This window comes from Plecotus auritus (assembly GCF_963455305.1).
Source record: "Plecotus auritus genome assembly, chromosome: 5".
In the NCBI taxonomy this organism is placed as follows: Eukaryota; Metazoa; Chordata; class Mammalia; order Chiroptera; family Vespertilionidae; genus Plecotus; species Plecotus auritus.
In genome coordinates, this window is record NC_137776.1 from 6412101 (window position 1) to 6436495 (window position 24395).

Consider the following 24395-nt stretch of genomic DNA (forward strand, 5'->3'; position numbering starts at 1 on the left):
TCTGCCAAGTTTCACTTCTATTAACAGTGAATAAAGGAGGCCTTCGGTAGCACTGGTTCTTGGCTTAATCACTGCTCCCAGCTACAGTGCAGGAAAGGAGTCCTGTCCAACACGGGCAGGGACCCGGCCGCCCCCGTAGAACTCTCCCCTTAGCGCACAGCACTCACTGAACTCTGGTGGGAGTGCTCGAAGCGTCCCTCTGATCTCAATACAGTGCAGCATGTAAATATGTCCTTAGAATATTTATCAAAGGCTCCCCGCCATATGGAGCTGCCCTAGAGCTTTCTAATAACCTGGAATTTCTGCATCTCCCTACATTTTATTTTGTCCTTGGGAAATACAGAGTCCCAGCATCTGGATGGTAATAATGAATAATAATGGCTTCCTTATATGGAACTTCTGCTCCAGGAACTCACAACACACTCTGCACATCGTCTCATTCATCATAAAAACACCCCTTGAAGGAAGGCATTCTCACCGGTGTTTCAAAATTACAGACAGCGTAAGCCATGGGGTGTGAAGGATTTCCCTATGGGTCTCCATGAACGCCTGGGTTCCACGTGCTGTGGTCTCCTGGTCTGAGCTCACTTTGTTAGGAAAGCCTCAGAGCTTTGATGAAACTGTAACCAGCCAAGTGGACAGAGGTCTCCAGATGAGACAGCAAAGGTTGTGAACTACTTTTGTCAAAGGATTCCACTTCCTTCCACTGAACAGTTACCAAGGGGACAGACGTCAGGCCACAGGTGGAGAGGAAACCACATTGCAGATGACAGTTCACAGTCAGGAAGCAGGGGATCCTCGTGGTGGTGAGACAGCTGAGTGTGAAGCTCTGAGACAAGCTCACGCTACAATCAAACTGGAATTGAGGGGGAGGAACGAAATGCTATGCTGGAGTTGAAGGGTAAGAACAAGCGGGGAAATCTGCCCAATTGGCCAGTTTACATAACCGTGTGGGGCCGGAGAGCAATACGGGTACCAGCCGTGGGCAAACTAAGGCCCACGGGCCGGATCCGGCTGTTCTATCCGGTTCTCTTGCTCTCCCCTCCACTCCTTTACTTTGAATTTATATTAGTTCACACAAACACTCCATCCATGCTTTTGTTCCGGCCCTCCAGTTCAGTTTAAGAACCCATGGTGGCCCTCGAGTCAAAAAGTTTGCCCACCCCTGGGTAGACTGAGGTCTGACGATAGATAGCTCCAAGGAGTTCATTCGGTGCATTCCATGCAGCACCTTTGCGAAACCTAGCGCCGGGTGTGCGGGATTCCTGTCTGCCTTGGAAAGGTTACCTGCAGAAGCTCCTGGGGGGCAAAGAGAAGCGAAGGCATGAGTGGAATTTCCTGCAGGCTCGCTGGCTTCCCAGCCGCAAGCACACAATGCGTTTTTCAACTGGTGCATTCCTACTCTTCTCATAAAAGTTAGGATTCTAGGATAGCCTTCCACACGAAAGGCCATAAAGACCTTTCAAGTTGGGACCCCACTCAGAGGCCCTCTACTTACTATGCTGAGGTCTTGGCAGAGGCTGCCCTTGCCGCTTGCTGTTGTAACTTGCAACAGAATCCTGAGGCCCGAGAGGGAGACAAGGCAGCATGGTGGGTAGAAAAAAATAATACACGATTCCATGAATAAAATTCCCCTCTTGCTTAAAATTCAGCCAAGAGTGACTTGTGAACCAGTAGCGGAGATCAAAAGACAGCACACAGACTTTTCCAGAAAGAATGCTGTAGCAGAAGGTTTTTGCATCTCAGAGACAAGAATAGACAGAAGGAATTCGGAAGAATAATGTGCAAAACACTGTGGGTTTTAGTGCGTAGAACTGATTGGCCTTCCATAGAAGCAAAATTAAATGTGGCTGCCTTCGATGCTAAGAACGGTGAAGCTTGGCTAGATGAGTCACATCTATGATGAGTTTAGTGCATTGAAAAGTTTTCATTGTTTTTAAGTTTCAGGAGACTCCAAAATATGAGCTCGGAAGGAGATGTAACTGAAACATCATGCCAGGGTTGACAGAATAGCTCCTTGTGCTAACATTCCATCTGGATCTCTGGCCCTTGAAAGGTGTCATAAATGTAAAGCATTTGGTCTAAACAGACACAGGCACGGAGCAGACTGTCTTTGGTAAGAAGTGACAAGGCCAGCTCCCAAGGGCTCCTGTCTCCTACAGGGTTTCCATGCAGGGGTCCTCAAACTACGGCCCGCGGGCCACATGCGGCCCGCCGAGGACATGGATCCGGCCCGCCAGGTGCCGCTGCCTGTCCTGCTTAGCAGCCGACGCGTCCCGGGCCCGCAGTGCGCATAGGAATTTGTTCATAGTTTTTTTGTGTTTTTTTTTTTTGTTTTTTAACTATAGTCCGGCCCTCCCACGGTCTGAGGGACAGTGAACTGGCCCCTGTTTAAAAAGTTTGAGGACCCCTGCGTGAGAGAATGAAGGCAAGCTGCCAGGGCCTGCGCACATGAACTTCCTTTACCTTCCTTGGTTACGGCTGTGGGGCCTGTCCTAGTGATTTTACAAGATGCCTGGTGTGACTGGAGAACATGAAATGTGCCGAGCATGCGTGCCTTCAGCTTGGCCTCACCCATGGGGTCTACCTGGAGTGCTTCATTGCTGGCTCTAAGCGGCTGCTCTCTCTCCTCCTCTGGAAGTTTGGTGTGAATCACAACAAAGTCATCTTTCCAAGTGAAAATACTGGCCGGTCCGCCTAGAGACATTAGGTCTAATCTGAATCCGAACGTTAACGTCCAAACTGAATTTAATTCATCTGATTTTCCAAAAAAGCTACTGACATTGCCAAAAATAGAGTTAACCCTTTTGAAGATCCTTTCAGGCAGGGTCAGTGACTTGAGAGGCCATTCGATGCAGGAACTGTGCATTCTCTAAAACTGGGAGACCTGTCATGAAACCACACAATAAAACCATTTCAGAGCTAGAAAAGATCTCCAACTCATCTACTGCAAGCACCAAAGTGCCCAATACACCCTCTTGATTTTGACCATGAGAAAATATAATCGTTGTTTCTATCAACTTGCGTTTCAAATGCAGAGGATGAGTTCTCGTCAAGGTGGGAATGAAGAGGTCTGCAGAGTATGTGTTTGTTCTCAGAGAACGCTCACTCTACTTTTCCCAACCTTGATGAAGTTTACTGGTTCTTCCTTAATCACCCTCATTTCACTATTAGCTTAGCTGTCTTTCATCTTCTCCAAGACCACTTCTCATCACCTGAACGTCAGATCCTCCCCAAAGTGTACTGCTTGCAAGGAGTGTTTGCAGGAAATATTCAGAGAGACCGAGAAGAGGGGATTTACCATTTACAAACACTGATGATGCAGCTGAAGTGTGCCAGGCACTTTGCTGGATGGCACACAACCAGGCAAACACAATGGAGGGAAGGGTGCCTAGGATTGCTCTGCGGAGGGATTGGTGAAATCCAAAGGATTGCTTGGTCTTCTGAGACCTAGACAATCATTAGTTCCACTCAGATTTAAGATCTCAGATATCAGTGTGGTTTTTTTTAAAGAAGTCCAGCTAAACAATTTAAGTAATTTAAAGGGGTTTAATGGCTCATATGACTGAGAAGCCCAAAAACTGAACAAGCTTTAGAAAACCATCGGCTCCATAATGTCAACGACGACTCATGTTTTCCCATTGCCACCCTCTGCCCTCCATGACGTGGCTTTCATCTAAGACTGGCTCCTCTCTTGGTTTAAACAAGGTCATCAGCACCAGCCAGAGCTACAGGCTTCCTCGCTGTTATCTGCAAAAGCAGAGAGTGCTTTTGAGGAGGCTCCCATGGGTTCGAGGGGGAAAAAGTTTCCCAGAATTCCTGCAACTGTCTGTCTCCTTAACTGCACTGTCCATAATTGGTTCCCATGCCCACCCCCAACCAATCCCACGGGCAGGCGGATGTGTAGTGTTGATTGGTTTAAGACAACCAGGAATTACCCCCGGAGCTGTGCAATCCAGCTTAGAAAAAAACAAAAAACAAACCACCACACACCATACGCTTACTGAGAAAATAGATGGAGGCCCAGATCTGACCACTGTCAGCTAGAGCTCTTGTTACTGCTTTTCTGCGCGTGTCTGTACCTTGTCCTTCCCCCAGGCTGGCTCCGTACGCGAGGGGTTTACTTTGGGTCCCCCATAATGTGATCACACATGGCTGAGGCTTATGCTGCATCACTCTCAAAACAAACACCTGTGATTCTGCAGATCCAATTCCCATCAGCCATCTAGGATTCCTGTGGCCTGGTTAAGAATTTCCCAACGAAATCATCTACGTGGCTTGGCCTGACCTGGGGCTTGGCTCCCACCGTGGGTCTCACCCACAGCCAGAGGAGCGGGGCGTCGGATATAATCAGGGATGACGAGGCCCATGTGTTCCGCGGGGTTTGTGGGTGGGAACAGATCCCTTTGGAGGAGGATGTGGGCAGAAAGGCCATTATATACATCTCTAACCAGAAACACCTCCTGAAAACGATAGGAACAGGGTGGCACCACATTTAAAGATAAAAGAAACCCTGTCAACATGACTCAGCATTAAACGGGGTCATAGACTTCTGCTGGAATCGCTCATTGAACCTTATCATCTCTGAAATTGACTTTAAAGAACAGGGAAACACTCTTTGAAGCAGAGACAGAGCAGAAGAAAACCATCTTTGACCATCAGTCTGGAACCTAAAGAGATGTTCATGCTCATGACATCCCAGATGCTGAAAAGGGTCCTTTTTGGCAGACGATCACTTTCTCTAAATGAGTTAAAACATCCAAAGAGCTAACAGCACACCCCAGTAGGATTTCCCCAACATTTCGCTCTCAGGTAATTTCCCCAATTTCACCTCCTGACTTCCAAGAGGTGTCAGAGATCCCCGCCCCGTCTCATCCCTCCCAGCCCAACGCCTGAGTGTTCACTGGGAACGGAGGGTTTCAAGTTCTCGGCGGAACCTGCGGCTCTACGAGCGGCACCACCAAACCTCCGCTGGAGCAAAAGAGGAAGCGGAGAGCAGAGAGACGTGTGTTCCTTCTCTCTCGCCATCCTGCAGGCCCACTGCGACCCAAACAGCCAGCTGACTGGTTGCTGTTTTAAATGTGAAGGAAGTAGAGAAAGGAGTGTCAGCAGCCACCGAAACCTGGACCGGACGCAGCTGAAGGCATCAAAACTTCCCCTCAAAGCATGGAAACTGTACCAAGTGTCCTCTCTCTCTCTCTCTCTCTCTCTCTCTCTCTCTCTCTCTCTCTCTCTCTCAATACGGGACCTTCACAAGTTTTCATGTCATCCCTGCTCGGGGGCCAGTCTACCCTTCTCTGCGTCGGCCCAGGGTCAGTGTCTGTGCTGCCGGAGCAAGCGCACACCACGTGTGTCCTTGATGGTCCTAACACTTGAATTAAGAGTCCTTTGCCCAGACTAGGCCAAGACCCCAACAACCATGAAGGAAAGCTGGACTAAGCATAAACAGGAGAAACAGAGAGAAAGCACTTTTCAACAGTGTCCTTTGGCCGCCTGCGGTTAATCCTGACGTTTTGTTCCAAAACAAAATAAATAAAGCTCAGACATGGTTAAAACTGAACAACGGTTTAAAAAGAGAAGGAAAACCTTAGACATGTGGACGAAAGGGGCCACATGCTGACCTGACCAGCTCAGGGGAGGCCTGCATGGCGGTCTTGCAAGCTCAGAGACCTCAAGTCACCACAAAGGATGGCCTGAAATTAAACTTGAACTAAAAGCAGTGGTGGTGGGCAGTTACGTCCTAGGCCGGTATCTTCACTGACAAGGTCAATGTTTACCTTAACTGAGCCTGTCTGTCTTTCTGCATCTATGATAACACACCCTTGAAATGTCAGGGTAACTTGTAACTTCCCCTTTCCTGGAGCCCCTGGGTTCCTTCATTGTTATTGTATCACGTTAACCGTTGACTGTGAACTGTCCTGCAGTACCCCCCTAAGTATTTGGCTATTATTTTACTTCTTATCCAATCCCAGGGGTTTCCCCGCTTTGCTTTCTCCCGCCTCCCTGATCACCAGTGGATTTCATGTGACCCACCTACGTCCCCTCCTTTGATCGCAATGTATAAAAATAGATGAAAAACACCATTCTCCTGAGCACTACCCCAATTCGTTGAGGTCCTGCTTCCGGGCAATTGTCACCAGTTTGGCTCAAATACACTCACAAAAACTCTTCACCGTTTCTACGTTAACAGACATAAAGGCAGCCGTGACCGGTCCACGCAGCAGCCCCGGCCAGGCCTTCCCGGGTCTCCCGGCTTTGATTTGTGGAAATAATGGTTATGCAATTTCCACACATTGTGCCCGCTCGCAGCGAGCCGGCAGCAGCACAGAGAAAACAAGTCAACACGCTGGACGCTGAGCTCCTGGTACGTTTTTCTTTCTCGGGCCACAGAGGTTTGTCACTGCCTGGTGGAAGGCAGCTGACATCTCCCTCTGACTCATGTGAAGGCGGCAAAGTGGCTCCTGCTCTGGCGGTATCTATGGCAGCAGCGCAGGCTGGTGAGTCTAGTTGTGAAAAATTCACCCCAAAGAAACGGACGGGACTGTGACAATCCCACAGGCGACAGATTGTTGTTCTTTCTCTTAAAAAAAAAAAATCTATGCCATCTGCTGACAAAAGATGAGATAACTTGGAGACAATGATTCCCCGAGGGCACAGCACTAGAGCCATATCTAGGGAGGCTGTGGTGCGGGGCGAGGCAGCATCAGGTCTGCCGTCGTGGGCCAAGGAAAACAAAGATGATTTCCTCCGGCCCCTATTTTAGCTCTGCTCTTTGAACTGCTTATTTATTATTGTTGCTGCAGTGTGTTGGGCACAGACTGTTTTCGCTTTTCTGGAGTTCTCTTTTGAATTTGTGGAGACTGGTTTGTCAAGTGCTCCACACCCACCACCTGTCGCTGCGTGGGGGGCTGCGACTGGGACACGGCTCCTGGGTCCTGAGCTCAGCTGGGACCGGCGGGGGACGGCAGCGGCGGAGGAGGCCGAGGTGCGGAGTTGGAGGTAGGTGGCAACGCAGCATCTCACCATAAAGATGCCCGCGCTGCAGCTCAGAGGGCAGTTCTCCTGGCTGTGTTCCAGGGGAGAGAATGCTCACCTCCCCAGGTGGATCCTCTCCGAAGGGCTTTCTTTCCCTGTCCGCAGAAAGCCCTCCCTGGGCACCGCACCTCCTCACCTGCCTTTCCTATGTGACTAATCGCATGTTGCTCTCTTGTCACTAGATGGCATCGTGTGGTGTTCCTACACAGCAGGAACGAAATTGGCCAAGTGTACAGCCTGGGCCATCTTCTCTGTCACTTCTTTGGTCTGCATCTAGAGCAGTGGTCGGCAAACTCATGAGTCCACAGAGCCAAATATCAGCAGGACAACGATTGAAATTTCTTTGGAGAGCCAATTTTTTTAAACTTAAACTTCTTCTAATGCCACTTCCTCAAAATAGACTCGCCCGGGCCGTGGTATTTTGTGGAAGAGCCACACTCAAGGGGCCAAAGAGCCGCATGTGGCTCGCGAGCCGCAGTTTGCCGACCACGGGTCTAGACAATCTAAGTCAGACCCTGGTTATTTCATCTTTGTTTGTTTTGGGGGTTTGGTTTTGTGAAATCTGTCTATTCTTTGAGATTTGTTTTCCTCCGTGTATCTTGCAAGTATTTGAAACCGGTAATTATTAGTGCCAAAGAAGTAATTAGTTCTCCCTCTATGTTTTCTTCCGAGTCACATACAGAAATATTCACTTGTGGAGACTTTGCCAAAAACAAACTAAAGCTCAACACATCTAGGATCTTTACCCAAATGTGCAAGTAGAAAGAAACACATGTTTGAAAACTTGTTTTATCTAAGCATGTCCAGTTGGAACCTGGTCATGGATGAGCCATGCTGATGTGGTAATATAAAAATGACCCGGTGATGCTTTCCCTCGAAATGCATTAGCAAATATATAACAACAACAACAAATGAAAACTGATGTAAAAATAAGTTAATGGTCTTGCACTCTCCCTGATGTGGCAGGTAATTATGACATTTCTATTTGCTGAATTCCCATAAAGCTTATGTTACTGAGGATGAAATCTAACTCCATGCTGTCAACAAAACAGTCTTTCTAAATAATCGTTATGACAGTGACCTGGAAATGTGTAAATAATAAGAGATGATAAAATGTATTACATGGAGTGAGGCTAACAAGATAGATGACAGATAGATAGCATATAATACAATGCTTGACTTTCTCAATAGTTGTCTAAAATCTGCAACATTAATCTTCTGTTTTTATTTACTTATTTACTATCGGAAAAATTCTGTTTCATTTTGTGTTTTTATTTTATTTTATTCATTCGTTCATTCATTCATTCAACGAACAGCTGAATACCTACATTGGATTAGCTACTACTGATACAAAAATAAATAAGGCACTAAATTTGCCCTCAGAAAGCTTTTTTTTTTTTTTATGTTGTTAAGCATCCACAAAGTAAGTTTTAGACTCAATCATTGGGGGGGGGGGTGGAGGGAAGAGAGAGGGAGAGAAAAAGAGAGAGATTGAGAGAGGGGGAGAGAGAGATGCATAGTTTATGGTGATAACTCTGCTAGTAACTCATGCTGTGATCCTGGCCCTCCCTCATTGTATTTCAAATGAAATAATTTTTATAAGACAGTGCTTTGTAAACTGTAAAATAATTTTTCAATGTAAAGTATTTTAAGTTTTTAAAATTTCTTCCTATAAGGATCCCAGAGTTGGTACGTAGAACTTTGATCCTACAATCAACTGCTTACTTCCTTTTAATTTCCTCACAATTTCAAAATAACAACTGCATACGTAACACCCATTACATTTCCAACTCAGCTTATAAAACAAAAAGTTAACAGAAACGCCATGTGTTTGGGGCAGAGAAAAGGCTGGGGGGGGGGGTGCTAACCCCGATGGCCCCCTGAGCACATGACCTCTGAACCACTGAGCCTCCGGGACTAGTTCCCTCCCCTCTTCCACTCTGCTAACTCGCGATGCTTCTCATCGTTCCTACGGATGACAAAGGGAATGTCAAGCCAATTCTGTTACAATAACACGTGGGGGATAAAGAGACCCCTTGTGGGGGTCATTCTGGTCCTTTAACTTTATGCGTCGTCTACACTTTGGTGGTAGGAAAAAAATGAAAGAAAGTTCTAGTTAGGAGATTTGGTCCAGCACCATCTAGTCTTAAACTAGTTCAATCGTTTTCCAAAATGCTTCTCATTTTTCATTAAGGGCAGTCATATCATAGTCTACAATAGGTAAGTCCGAAAATTTCTTTTCCAATTGTATGCAGAAATCCATGCACAAGGAAGTCCACATTCAAATATATTGAAGACCACAATGAAAGATACATAAAATGGTTATTCTTGGTCAAGTCCTTGACTGGATTTGGGTATGTAGAAAGTTTTATCTTAAGTTTCTGGTCTATTATCTGGGGATTTGTCTTTTTTTATTTTTTTAAATATGTTTTTATTGATTTTTTAGAGAGAGACAAGGAGAGGGAGAGAAATATCGATCGACTGATCGACTGCCTCTCAGACGCCCCCTACTGGGGAGCGAGCCTGAAACCTGGGCATGCTCTCTAATCAGGAATGGAATAGCTGACCTCTCGGTGCATGGGAAGAAGCTCAAACAACTGAGCCAGACGGGCCAGGAAAGGGGATTTGTCTTTCATTTAGTTACGGTATGAAGCTGTATTTTGAGGATGATAGCAGCCTAGCAGTAAAGATAAACTTCTACTAGTAATTAAGCATTTGAGCTGAAAAATATTCCCTCAATACATTAGTATATCCTTATTTGAAATAGTCTTATTTCATTCCGAAAAGAGAAAAAGGAGCTTAGCCTCATTCCACCTGTAGAAAGGTATACCTATCCTTATTTTGTTCTAGTATATTCGTTTGCCAATAGACATGGGCTGGGAGAAAATGTGAAACTTCAGAAACCGAGGTATCTATTTACCATGGTGTTTCTTTTCTGGCTTTCCCTTCCCTGGCCTATGACATTTTTCTCTTTGTTTAAAATATCACATCAAGCCAAGTGTTACAAGAATGACTTCTTAGTATTTGTGCACGACGAACCTAGGAAATGGAATTCTGTTTCACCAGTTTCAGAGACCATAACATGCAAGCCTTTCCCCAGCGGTATATTTGGGTAAAAAGGTGGTCTTTATCATAAAAGTATATGGATCTACATGTAGCAATGGACAAAACTTCTCTGGAAGGAAGCAGAGATTTAAAAAAATTATTTTGGGAAAATGTGTTGAGACTTCTCTCTAAAAATAAAACGCTGTTTCATCAGCACTGGTCATTTTTTAGCCACATGTGACAAATGATCACAGATGCTCACACAAATCTGAAAGAAACTTAATGCTGTTCTCCTCTGAAACGGCAAGTCCCTTTCCTTTCACTTCATTTTAAAACAAAAACAAACTTTCCCACTTTGAAGAGAATCGAGGAAGCCATATGGTGCACCCAAAGTTCCTGCATTCCAGATGTCCTCGTGGGAAAGAAGGCGCAAGGTGTTGCTAAGAACAGAACTTTTATGTCTCTGCCTATGAACAATGACACTTCCTGTTTTGGTCGCTAACCATAGCAGGCTATAAAGAAAGCAAGACGATGAACGTCACCTTTTTGCACAAGGAAGAGCATCTGTACTCCCCCTGCCCCTGTGCGGAGAGTTCAAAGTGAGGATTATCACAGCTCAGCTCTCCTGAGCTCCTGTACATTGATCTAGGGCAGGGGTGGGCAAACTTTTTGACTCGAGGGCCACAATGGGTTCTTAAACTGGACCGGAGAGCCGGAACAAAAGCATGGATGGAGTGTTTGTGTGAACTAATATAAATTCAAAGTAAAGGAGCCGAGGGGAGAGCAAGAGAACCCTCCGCTCTGCTCCGCGGGTCGGATAGAACAGCCGAGCGGGCCGGATCCGGCCCGCGGGCCGTAGTTTGCCCACGGCTGACTAAGGTCTCCCAACCAAGGGTGGCATTTTTGAAATGTGCTGCTATCTAGCCATGGCCTGGTATTGAAGTCAACGGATGTGCAACATTCCACCTTCCAAACACAAGTCAAGCTACATGTTGCCTCTAAGCTATGAACAGCCCTTAACAGATCCAAGAGCCCATGAAACAGAATTTGTGAGAGAAAAGGAAGAAAGGAGGAGAGGAAACAGGTAAGAAAAAAGGAAGGAAGAGTGAGAGGGGAGGAGTGGGAAAGATTAAGGAGAGGAGACAGAAAAGACCATCATTTCAAAGTGAGAAAGATACTCCTTGTAAAATGCAATAATCCGAGTACCTGATGCTTCCCAAAACAAGGAAAATATATTTTAAAGAAAATCCAATTCCACTAAGTGAATGTTATTCTTAAAAAATAGAGATTAATGGAATGTTATTCTGAAAAAGTAGAGATTAATGGAGTGCTAACGATATAGGTATGACATCAAAATAAATAACAAAAGCGTTTTAGAAAATAGTGTTCTCAAAGTTCAAAACGATAGTACTACGGCACTATTTAAAGTAAAATTCTCAGCAATGATTCTATTTTCTGTCATGACAGTTCATTAGAAATGAGAATATGTTTTCCTAACAAAAAAGACAAACCTTATCTTAGAGTTTGTCCTCCAATTCTTGAGAGAAGTTATATATTTCTGCATCATAGAAAAGAAATTTGTTGGCTTTCTTCCCAGATCCCAAAAAAACCTTCTTTAAATATAAACGAGTATACTATTAAATATGTATACAATTAAATTACATGCGCATAGATATAAATGCTTTAGAAAAAAATGACATGACTGCTTTCTTGAAAATATTTTAATTAGGATAAATACAGTAAAAATAAATTACATCAGATATTATTATCATTAATCATTTCCATATTGCCCTAGCCAGTTTGGCTCAGTGGAGAGAACATTGGCCTGTGGACTCAAGGGTCCCAGGTTCGATTCCCGGTGAGGGCACATGCCTGGGTTGTGGGCTCAATCCCCAGTAGGGGGCATGCAGGAGGCAGCCAATCAATGATTCTCTCTCATCATTGATGTTTCTATCTCTCCCTCTCCATTCCTCTCTGATATCAATAAAATATATTTAATAAAATAAATTTTGCATCACTTTTTAAAAATATGAAACTCATGTTTCAGATGCAAATTCCAGATTGTTACCCACCAAATGATACTAAAATAATAACACATTTGCTAAAACAGATGATAAGCAAAACATCCTCAAAGGAAGCTACTGGTGACTGTAGCTAACAGCAAGTTGTTAAACCTGCTAATCCCATTTGGAAATCTGTGGGACTTGATGAGCAGATGCATGAAAGATATTAGTGGGAGAGCTGAGATAATGAGAGATAATTAGAAAAGTCAATTTTAGCAGACTGCATTCTAAGGCAAAAATAAGTTTTAGATGAAGAAGATTTTCTGGTGAGATAACTAAAGTGATTAAGCTTTCCTGACACATACTTCTATAAACTTACAAAACTGAAATAAAAATGGGTAGCTGCCAAAAAAAACGAATGTTTTCTCGGTCTTCCATAAAACAACAAACACTTTGGAAAATAATTTTGCTGTACAAATAATTACCAGTACATGTTTTCCTTAATGCTTGATTTAGGTTTTTCTGTGTTTTCCACCATAAGTGAGTGATAAATTATCTGATACTGTTTTGTTTTGTTTTTTAATCCTTCCCCAAAGGTATTCTTTTCCATTGCTTTTTATTTTTATTTTTTATTTTTTTAAAAAATATATTTTATTGATTTTTTACAGAGAAGAAGGGAGAGGGAGACAGAGTTAGAAACATCGATGAAAGAGAAACATTGATCAGCTGCCTCCTGCACGCCCCCTACTGGGGATGTGCCTGCAACCAAGGTACATGCCCTTGACCAGAATCGAACCTGGGACTCTTGAGTCCGCAGGCCGACACTCTATCCACTGAGCCAAACCAGTCAGGGCTCCATTGCTTTTTAGAGAGAGTGGAAGAGAGGGAGGGAAAGAGGAAGACAGAGAGAAACATTTATGTAGAGAGACATATTGATTGGCGGCCTCCCACACATGCTCTGACCAGGCAAGGGATGGAGCCTGCAACCCTTCAGTGTGCAGGCCAACCGCGGAGCCATGCCCACCAGGGCTTATCTGATACTCTTGATTCATTATCAGTATCAGTCAGGTCAGGGAATTAGATGATCTATATGTATAAAAGACTAAGTGTCCATCTGACCGGTCGCTATGACACGCACTGACCACCAGGGGACAGATGCTCAATGCAGGAGCTGCCATGACGCACACTGGCCATTTAAAAATAAACAGCACCACAGACCTGGCACCAACAACCAACACTTGGCTTCCCCCAAGTGGGACACAGGCCCTGCCACCACCCTGGAGCAACAACCCACCAAAGCGCAGCCAACGCTGCCGAGACCCCATGGGTCAAAATGCAGCCCACAGCCCAGCCCAGCCCGGAAACAGTCACTGTGGGCACCAGGAAATGATATTACATAGCAACGCTCGGCTTCCTCTCTCTAGCGACTAGCCTCCTTGGAGTTTCTTCAGCCCAGGAACACGACGTGCTTTATAGCCAGGTGCAAACATTTTACAGTTTAACCAAATGTTTGTGAAGCGTTTTCATGTACCTCATCTCATTTGATCCTCACAGAAGTCCTGGAGTAGGCAGATGGGAGACTTGGTGGAATCCTATTTTCTTTTCATTAGCTAGAAAATGGAGATTTAGAAAGCTTAGAAACTTGACCTGACTGAAAAGAAGTAAGAAGTGGTGGACCTTGAAAATGACTTCAGGTTTTCTCACTGCACAGAATATAGTCAAACATTGCTGTGGTTAAATATTTTACCCTTTGTTCTCCCTACGTGATCTGCAATAATAATCTGCTTCGTGTTGATATTTACTGCTGTGTTGCTGACAATTACCTGAAAGAGAAGTTGGGGTGTTTCACTGGACTGGAAATAGTTTAGCTAAATCAGAAAGCAGGTCTAATTAAGCAGGTTCATTCTATATCTATAAAAGGCTAAGTTGACTCACATATACATGATACATATAAAGCTCTCGCTGGCGCCAATCACACACGTGTGTTTCAATCTGTCATTGTCTATCATGAATTTGGTTGACACTTCTATTATAGAGAAAGGGTGAATAGTGATATTAAAATATTTCTTCTAATTAATTTCCTTTCAATGTGCATGAATCCGTGGCACTGGGACACTAGTAGATAAATATATGTTTTTTAATTTATAAGTAAAATATATCATGTGGCCATAATTTTCTATCAAGTTTGAGGAGACATTCAACAGCTAATATTGCTTCTGTCTCTAAAACTCAATTGCTCAGGAGGTTGAGTTTTAGATTGTGAGTGCTTAAGAACAGAAACTTGTGAGTCAGGTAGTCTGTATTCTAATATATAGTATAGTAGTACCACTCAATATCTCAACTAAATTTGACCCATTTACCCCAGTAAACTCTACTTTTCAAATGGAGATGGAACAGCCCCTTCTCCACAGGGTTGTTCAGAGGATTAAAGAGGTAATTCATGCTTAGGGTAACGTGTGACATACAGTAAGCATGCTGTGAAACTACCAGTTGCAATGTCATTACTGAGGATGGCGGTAATGATGATGCCTGCGTTTTTTATTTACATTTTTTACCGTTGACACTAATGCCGATGCCCCCTCTTCCTCCCCAAACCTGTGTGATGAGGCCTATTTCATAAGGGTTCTCAACTTCCCCCTGAGACTTCTAGTTTTTTCTGGGACTAAAGATGAGCATACCCCTCTCCTGTTGTCCTTGAGAACTGAATGCGTCGACATAGAAGTCAAACCTTAGAATTCTACTTCCCTGTCTGTCCTGACACCTTCTGGGCTCCGTAGATGGTCCATAAGGAGGAACGTAGCCTTGAAGAAGGAAAAGGCCGTCCCTGAATATGTGGGAGCCACATCTGAAGGAAGAGAGAGAGCCCCAGAGCAGCCGTGTTTTCTCAGCGATTTGTTCACTCTTCAGTGAAAACTACAAGGTCATAGCCTGAGACTCATCCCTCCAAAGTGTAAATCTTGAGGCTGGTTGTATCTCAAGTATGAAATGCGAGTCCTGTACAGTTTGATAAAGTGGAGTTTGGAAGTTCAGAAACAAAGACCTGTGCTAACAAAATCGGAGAATGATCAGGCCATAAAAATCACAAAAGCTAGAAATAGGCCGTAGATTGGGATGGATGGGGAGGCATTGGGATGCTAATTAGCAGCAGCAACACCCCCACCCCCACCCCCCAAAGGACCAATCTCTGGGAATAAGTGCTTTCTGCTCAGGCTGAGAGTATTTTGACCTCTCACCCCGCCTCATCTACCAAGGGAAGAAATCTAAGGGTGAGCAGAATTTCACCCCGTTTTCTTTGGACCTAAGGCACCTTGAAAAGCTGTTGCTTGGGGTAAGTCTTCTTATATTCAACCCACTCCAGGGTTAAGGCATGACTACCGAGGCTGTGGGAAGGATGTTCAGTGCCTCTTTGTCCGGCCTATTTCCTTACTGTTTAAACTTGAACCTGATGCTGTGGGCGTGGCACTAGACCAGGATGCAAGGATGGTAGAGTGCTTCTGGGGTATTAGTGGTTTAGTTTGTTGAAGACATAAGCTTGAATTTCTGTGTAATAGACACTGACTTTTCAAGGAGGAATTTTGCTGCCTTTGATCTTGAGATTCATTACCACATTCCTTTCCCTTTTCCAACCTCTTTCTCTTGTGCTTAGCAGAGTTACAGATCTAGGAACTACTAATTATAGTGGAAAATATAAGTGCTCGGAGGAACACAGAAAATTAAAATATTGATGTTTGTGGTATACACAGGGACACATTTATTTGGAACCTTAAATGGCTAGATTTATGTTTTTAAAAGGAAGTCATTATAAGAAGAAACAAAACTCCGTGACTGCTTCTTTGCCATCCCTCTAAGCAATGTTAGGGGTTCACCCAAGGTCTTATGAGTCAGTAGTGTGGTCCACATAATTATAATTGTGAACCAAGTAAGACCGAGATTACAGGTTTGATTTGATCCTCTCGAGATGGATTTAAATTCTGAGACTCTAGATTCTAGGATGATGTAGAAAGTGGAAATATGACACAATTATCAGGCAGCATTATGCAATGTAATGTGCAAAAATGCAGAACTGTGTGTGTGTGTGTGTGTGTGTGTGTGTGTGTGTGTGTGTGAAAACTTTGCTGTGTTGGGGAGCCAACTTCTTTGACCCTCTTGAGTTCTGTGGCTGGCCTAAGAATTAAACTGACATGTAACAGATTAACAGTAAAAAAAAAAAAATACACATTTATTTACTATTTTTCATGTGTGTGGTTGTCTTCAGATGGGAAATGAAGGCCTGGAGAAGCCCTCAGGTCTGAAACTATATACCTTTTTACAAGAACGATAACTGTGGGGATGTGACAAGACAGAGGGCCCTGGGCCAGGGGCAGTCAATTGTGGGACAATGACTAGTAATTATAGGAGAGGGAAACGAATGGAAGATAAGGGTCATTTCAGTGAGTCTGGAAGGCCCATTCCAGGTCAATCCAGTGTCTGGTGATAAGAATGTTTTCTTCCATGCAGGGGAGAGCGCTTTTCTGCTGGGCGGTTTTATGAGCTGCTCTCAGTGGACAGGGGCGGGCTGGGAGCCCTGCAGGCACCTGCTGTTTCTCAAGGGCCTTCGGCTCCAGGGAATCCATGCACCGAAGTGGCATATCTGGGCACGGCATATTCCGAATCCCCCGATCAGCTTCTCAAACCAGAAGAAAGGAAACAAGAGCAAAAACCCTTTAAAGTCCTAGTGTGAGACCCATCTCCTCGTACCTCAGAGAGTGGGGATGTGTATGCTGATGGCTCAGATCATGGAAACTGGCCCAGTGAACACACTATACAGGCCTGCCGTTTACGGCCTCACAAATAGCCGGAGGTCTGTGTGTAATTTACTCAGAAAACAAGCAATCTGATCAGCGAAGATTTTCAGGCTGATTAGAAACCTGAACTAGTAAATGTTTAGATCCATGAAATACGTAAAATTGTAATGAAGAAGATACACTGCTAGCATGACCTCGTGTCTTTGACTTGATCACTAATCCCCAAATTTACTTGATGTGATGAGGGAACATAGGCAGAAAAATCAAGGGACAAACTGAAGAAATTTCCCATTCAAAAGCAGATCATTAGGAAAGCTGATTGGAATTGCAAAAGGCTTATGAAACGATGAAACGAAATATTAAGTGAACGACGAAGGGAAGTTAGGAAGGACAGTCGGCAATGAAAATAAATGCAGATAAATTTCCACAGGACGTAAAGTGTGCACATTAAGACGTTTAACGGGCACGTGCGGTTTTCGTAATGCTGACCTTAACCTTGGAAGCATCGAAGATAATACAAACCCCGAGACTGAGGTCATGACATAGTGTCTGTGTTTCCTGGGGAACTGACATTGAACTGAGGAGATGTGTGACCATTTGTCAGTTCTGCCTCATGTTCTATAGTCTCTGCTGGAATTGCTTTGTGCCCTTCGATTTTTTTTTTATATGTTGCCCCTCCAGATTAGTTGTGCCAAGGGTACAGTTTTAAAGAGAAAAGAAAATCGCTTGCAGGCCCAGACAGATGAGTAAGCATTGTGAGGCAATGCCAGCTGTGAGGGGTCCCGGGTTGCCCACTCCCTGAGATAGAAGCTCGGGCTCCAGGCCATTGGAAGGCCTGAGGTCGGAATTAACTCTGGATGCAAACCCTCTTCGTCCTGGAAACGCTCAGCTGCCCATGCAGGAGGCCCACCCGCTTGCATTCTGCTGATGCCACCTGAGCCCCCGCTGCTAGCAGAGGCAACAATAAATGTATACTTCTTTCCCCCTGCTGGCCTCGGGCATTCCTCCTTTGACAGCCCCTAACAGGAAGTGTGTGATTTAGAAGGTCAAAGCCTTACGGAGAAATCGGGAGTCGCCTTCTAGAGGCCCTGATGATTATGTTGCCATTCCCTGAAACGAAGCAGTGACGGGAGCACAGGAAATAAACCTGCTACCTGAGCCACGTCAGTAAAAACGGGGGTTTGTAGGGTTAAGTTTCTTCCCGTACCTGACGGTGTGGTCAAAGCGACTCAGGGTCTTAATTCCACAGATTCAGTGAGATTGTCCCAGGTCAGGGGTCGGCAAACTCATTAGTCAACAGAGCGGCAAACCGCATGTGGCTCGCGAGCCGCAGTTTGCCGACCACTGTCCCAGATCATGTGAATCTTGAGTTTTCTCTTTCTTCTACTGACATGGTGATGGTGGTTCGTTTTTGCATCTTTGGTCCTCGATCCCAATCCCCAAGCTGTTGTAGCACATAATAATTATTTTTTACAAGAGAACCAATCCACTCGTATTTATTTACTTCCAATAACTATAGATCCTCGAGGGGGGCAGCATTACATGGTTTTGTGTGCAAAGGCCTTGGTGGGAAGGTGGCTTCAGAATTCAGCATGGACCATGCCCTGTTTCCATGAGCTCGAAGCACCTCTCCCAGGGGGCTGGTTTGGTTCCGTTTGCCACCAGGAGTCACTGTGTGTTCTTTGCTTTGTCCACACACGCACGCTTCTTGCCTAGAGAGGTTTCATCTCGCACATACACACCTTTGATTTTAAGAAGAGCTGTGTGTTCCCTGTGTGTGTAGCCAGCAAAAATGGCCTTGGACCACAGCCTTCCAGTCACATTTGTCATTTTAAAATATATATTTTTTATTGATTTCAGAGAGGAAGGGAGGAGAGAGATAGAAATATCAATGATGAGAGAGAATCATGGATCGACTGCCTCCTGCATGCCCCCTACTGGGGATCGATCCCAAAACCCGGGCATGTGCCCTTGACCGGGAATCGAACTGTGACCTCCTGGTGCATGGGTCGACGCTCAGCCACTGCCCACACTGGCCCGGCTTATTTGTCATTTTTAAAGTCCTGTTCTCAGCAGGCTCCAAGATGGCAGAAAGAGGTATCATATAATACTTTCAATAATAAAAAAAGATTAAGTTCTGGATCATCTTTATTTAAGCTACTCCATACAGCCAAGTAGACATTTCTTAATTCTCTTTAAACCTATGGTGACCTAATCTTAATTTTTTTTTCTGGATAACCTCACACGAAAGCTCAGGCCACTAGATTGTTTCACTCCAGGCTCAATGTCTCTTCCTTTTTTCAGTTAATCCTCACTGGAGGACATTTTTTTCTGCTGATTTTTTTAGAGAGAGTGGAAGGGAAGGGGAGGGACAGAAAGAGAATCATCACACACGCCCCGACTCTGGCTGGGGATCCAGCCTGCAACCTAGGTACGTGCCCTTGACCAGAGTCAAACCCGGGACCCTTCCGTCCGCAGGCCGATGCTCTGTCCACGGAGCCAAAAAGAAGCTCCGTGCTTCTTGAAGCTTCCTCCTCTTGCTCATGGGCCGCCCTCCTCAGCTTGGATTCTATCCCCATGTCCCCCTTTTCTCACGGCCACAGGCAGGAGTGCTTTTCCGCTCTTGGAGGCCAGCACGGAAATGTCATAGCGGAGAAACCAGTGCGGAAGTGACTGTGGGAGGAGGTGGACCCCCTGCAATAAGGAAGCAGCCCACTGTTTGCTCTGACATCAGCCGTGGGAGGGTTCCAGAACCGGACGCCGGACGCCCCCTTCCCGTGTGCGGGGCCTGGGGGACCGCAGCGGACAGCTGTGGACAGGATGCCTGCGGCACTGTTTGAATCCCTGTGTTTCCAGCACGTCTATGGAGCTCGAATGCAAAATAGCTGCTGGCCGTGCAGGCCTTACCGCATGTGGTGCTTGATTCCAAAAGCCGGCAGGGGAGCCGAAGTGAGCATTTCATTCTTTTTTCCATAACAATGCGGTGAGGCTGAGCCCTGGCCCGGGTTGAACTGTGGCCAGCCTGCCCACTTTCTGGCCAAATGCCTGGGCAGCTCAGGGACCAGACATTCCTCCTTGCGCTGTCTGAAGACTTGGGGCCTGCGGGGAAGGGAGTGTGTGTGTGTTGGGGGGGTGTATTGTTTTGCCTTTGACTAGAAGTCTGGTTTGTGTACAAATACAAGCAAAGCGCCGGCCGCTGCTGTGCCCAGTCCGCGTCCAAGCCCTGCTCCGGGTAAACCAGCAGCAACCTTCCAAAGCGTGTCGCTGGCTGCCTTTGCAGAGCTGTGGAGGTGGGGTCCCCCATGTTGTCAAACCTCACTCTAGATCTGTAACCACACCCAGCACTTTAAAAAGGAATGAGCAGCTGGAAAGCCAGATCGAAACTGCCATCCAGAGCCAAATGAGGACTCCAGGGTTTTGGCAGGGTTTCTCTTTCCTTGATGGCAATCATTTCAAGGACGGCGGAGTCTCTTTCTCAATCGCATCTCTTCCGAGAAGCAAATCGAAGCAGAAAAATTAGCCCTGATCTTTCTCTCCATAGGACCCAGAGGGCAGGGTGGGGCTGTGGAACACAGTGATGGGACTAGGATGAAACTCCTGATGCAGGTTTCCAGAAGCGAATCTGAGGGTTGCCATGGTAACTCGCCAGGGTATAAGGCTATTTATTGTCAGCTTCAGGGTACAATTTGGGGTGACATTCTTAAAAGAGGAGATCAAGCGCTTGCATGAAAGGAGAGCTGGAAGTGTGGACCGGAACTGATTTCAGATTCGGGTTCGGACTTCTGAGAAAGTGGGTGTAGGGAGAAAGCAACAGAACTACATCAATTGCTAAAGTTTGCTACACCTGGGGGGCGGAGGTCATGCAGAGAAGAGAGCACTCACCCTGGAAGTAGGACTAGAAGAGCCCAAAATAAAACAGCTGGAGCAATTGGTCACTTAAATCTGCAGAGTCTCATAAGAATCGGAGCTATCAGAGGGATTCCTGTCGCTATTCGCATCTCTGTTGTCATCCTGGCTACTGGGGAGGTAGGGAGGACTCCGGGGTCAGGGGCTGCAAGCAGTGGTCCCCTCTCGCCTTTCCATCCTGAAGCCGTTGCTTTCCTGTACTAAGAACTGCGTATCACGTTCCCCTTTCCCCAGAAAACCATACACAAAGCCAGGTCTCAGGGCTGCAGCTGACTTTCAGGACAATTCTTCCAGGCAGAAGGCACTCAGCACTGTGGGACCTGCACCTGACTTGTTACCTAACTCTTCATGAGGAGGGTGGTGTGTAAGCCTCCTTCTCTGGAGTTCCGATTCGAGGGCCATATCTTTGGGGGAGGAGGTCTCTGTCCAAGCGGGCCCACGGAGGGAGCGTTCCTGTTACTAGTAGGATGGGGAGAGAAACATCAATGTGAGAGAGACACACTGACTGGTTTCTTCCTGCATTCACCTAGACCAGGGTTGGGAGTGAACCCGCAACCGAGACACATACAATCCTTCGGTGCACAGGCCAACGCTCTAACCACTGAGCCCACCGGCCAGGGCCAACATCAGGTTTTTGTTCAGTGACTTGTAGAGAAAAAAATGAGAGGAAAGGATGAAGAGGCCACCTCATAAGAGACTTCTGCAATCAAGCATAATACCCTACCTACCTTCTTGGAATTCCCAGCGGCAGGTGGCAATGAATTTCACTGAACTGGCACCCAATGAATACTTAATTTTCCAGTTGAGAATAACAATCCCTATCAATTGAGCATTCAAATTGTGGCCATGTGACATGATGAGAGAAAACGTAACTGAGGCCTCAGTCTAACATTATGAATACCAAACAGATCCCAACAACTGCTATTTAGATGTATGAGACACTTACTGATCAAACCCTCGAAGTGACTGCTACCTGGCTAGGGAAGAGAATGCCAAATTCCCTGCAACGTGTTCGTTTGCTTGTTAAATATCTCGTTACTGGTTTCAGAGAGGAAAGGAGAGGGAGAGAGAGAATCATCCACGGTGAGAGAGAATCATGGATGGCTGCCTCCTGCACGCCCCCCACTGGGGTGGAGCCTGCAACCCTGGCATGTGCCCTCATGGGGAATCAACTCGTGACCTCCTGGTGCATAGGTCGACGCTCAACCACTGAGCCACGCCAGCCGGGCACAGCAGCGTTTAAAACAAAGTACACGACTAGAAGAGAATTTCCTGTTTGAGGCGCTAATAACTGTGTCTCCCAGACCTCCACTATGATCCTCGTTATTAGCACTTTTCGGAAAACTTCCAGAAATCACAAGTCAAGCAGTCCGTCTCTTGGGGATTTTTGATGACGAATCCAAACAATGCAACATGCCAGTAGCCCCCAATTATACTTACAGTTGACCCCTTGAACAACACAGAGGTTAGGGGTGCCAACCCCTCATACAGTGGGAAATCTGTGCATTAATGTTGATTCCCCCAAAACATAACTACTAAGAGCCTTTTGTTGATTGGAAGCCTTACCGATGACATAAACAGTCAATTAGCACATATTTTGTGTTACATGTTTTATACACAGAACTGTTAGAAGCAAGTCAACTAGAGAAAGGAAAATGTTACTAAGAAAAATCATAGGAAGGCAGTGCCCTGGCCATCCCGGGACCTGTCTCCTGCTTCCAGCCTCCCACCTCCCTCCACCGTCTTTGCCAGTCACCACCTTCAGAGCCACCTCGGCCCTCCTCAGCCTCCCAGACCAGCCAACACCATTTTTGGATCTTAACTCCTTATTTCCGAACAACCACGAGCTCCCAGATTCCTCAGAATCATCCCCACCCCCACACCCAGGTGGAGGCTGCGGTCACTGCTGGCCACCTGCTCTCGCGGCCGCCCACCTACCTGTCTCTGGGCTTCTCCTCCCACCTGACGCTGGAGGGCAGGGAGGGGGCATGTCTTCCTGGAATTGAAGAAGCCGAGGGTGCTGAGCATCTTAAGGTGCAAACCCAGCACGGTGGGCGCCTTCTCTCCAGGAGGAGCTGGAGCCTCCCCAGGTGAGGGGGTGACACCCGGGACCTCGAGAAGGCCCTGGCCTGGCGGGGAGCCTGGCCCAGGCCCGTGTGGAGCTGCAGCCCTGGTGCTGCCGCTGACCCTCAGCTCCGTGACCCCTGCAGAACCACCTCCGGGTGAGGAGGGGCAGCTCATCAGGAAGATGGGCCACACCTGCCTCCCCTCCACAGGCTGCCCCCAGGCGGGGCTGGCGAGTTTCTATTCCAAAGGCTCCCCTCCAGCACCCCAGGAGCCTGGGAGCCCAGAGGCCTTTGGGGGCCCCTCTGCGACCCCCTGGGTTCTGGCTTTTACCTGAGCCTCTCCCACTAGGCGTCCTTTAACCACCCTGGAGCCCTCTCCCAGGCACTGGACCAAATGCAACAATAAAGCTTTTTGCAGAAAATAAAGGAGAAGGAGGAGGAGGAGGAGGAGAAGGAGAAGGAAAAGGAGAGAAGAAGAAAGACAGTCAAAGAAAGAGAAAATACATTGAACAGCTTTATTGGAAAAACCCGCCTACAAGTGGACCTGTGCAGTTCAGACCAGGCTGCTCAAGGGTCAGCTCAAATCATTTGTTTACAGCAAGTACATCGTGGCGCGTGGCTGAGTGCCAGTGTAGGTCAGAGGTCAACAGTCTAGTCCCCAAATGCCGAAATCAGGCCCACCGCAGGGGTGGGCAAACTTTTTGACTCGAGGGCCACAATGGGTTCTTAAACTGGACCGGAGGGCTGGAACAAAAGCATGGATGGAGTGTTTGTGTGAACTAATATAAATTCAAAGTAAAGGGGCGGAGGGGAGAGCAAGAGAACCGATAGAACAGCCGGATCCGGCCCGCGGGCTGTAGTTTGCCCATGGCTGGTCTACAGCCTGCAAACTAAAAACGGGTTTGGCATTTTTGAATGGTTAAAAAAGAAAAATCGAAAGAAAGTATATGAAATTCAAATTTCCAGCACAGGTTTTATTGGAACGCTCGTTGGCTCACGCATTGTCCGGGGCGCTTCCTTGCCCTGAGGGCAGAGTTGAGCAGGTGCCAGAGAGACCATGTGGCCCACAACGCCCGAAGTGTTCATCTCTGGTTCTTGACACAGACAGGCTCAGCCAGACTCTGATCTGAGCCATGACCCCCACTGTCGCCAAGGTTCAGGCTGGCTTCTTAACATTCACAGGGAGGCAAAAGTAGGTTTACAGCTGTTCCTATGGAAAAAGAGTATTAATTGATAAATACTAATAGAAGAATAAACTCTGTCACGTACTCACAACTATAAGCCTACTTTTGCCCAACCTTGTATAAAACGATCAAATCAGAGTAATTTCCCGTTCGCCTCAGCTGTGCCGAAGAGAGTTCATTGTCCTACCAGAAGCCTGAAAAGGTGCAGAGCCCAGATTTCCCCACGGGAGGCCTGCCAAGAAGCTACGATCCCCGAGAGGAAAGGAGAGATCGTAACCCTGCTGCGTTCTCTCCGCTGAAGAAAATGGGAGGCTTCTCAAGGATATCCTCTGTGAGTTTCCCTTTTCACATGGGAAACCGAAATGCCCTCGC

At 46.3% G+C, this 24395-nt stretch overlaps 1 protein-coding gene across 2 annotated transcripts in view; it reads left to right on the top strand.

The window, feature by feature from the left end:
• Positions 1–6812: 6812 nt before the first annotated feature.
• The window catches only part of SLC39A10 (solute carrier family 39 member 10), a 104872-nt gene continuing 87289 nt past the window's right edge, over positions 6813–24395 (top strand). Inside the window, exon 1 of one of the 2 annotated variants that reach the window (XM_080669864.1) lies at positions 6813–6999. The gene's annotated coding sequence lies outside the window, so the exon portion shown is untranslated. The remainder of the gene's footprint in view (positions 7000–24395) is intronic. The other variant, XM_080669863.1, reaches the window with a different exon arrangement.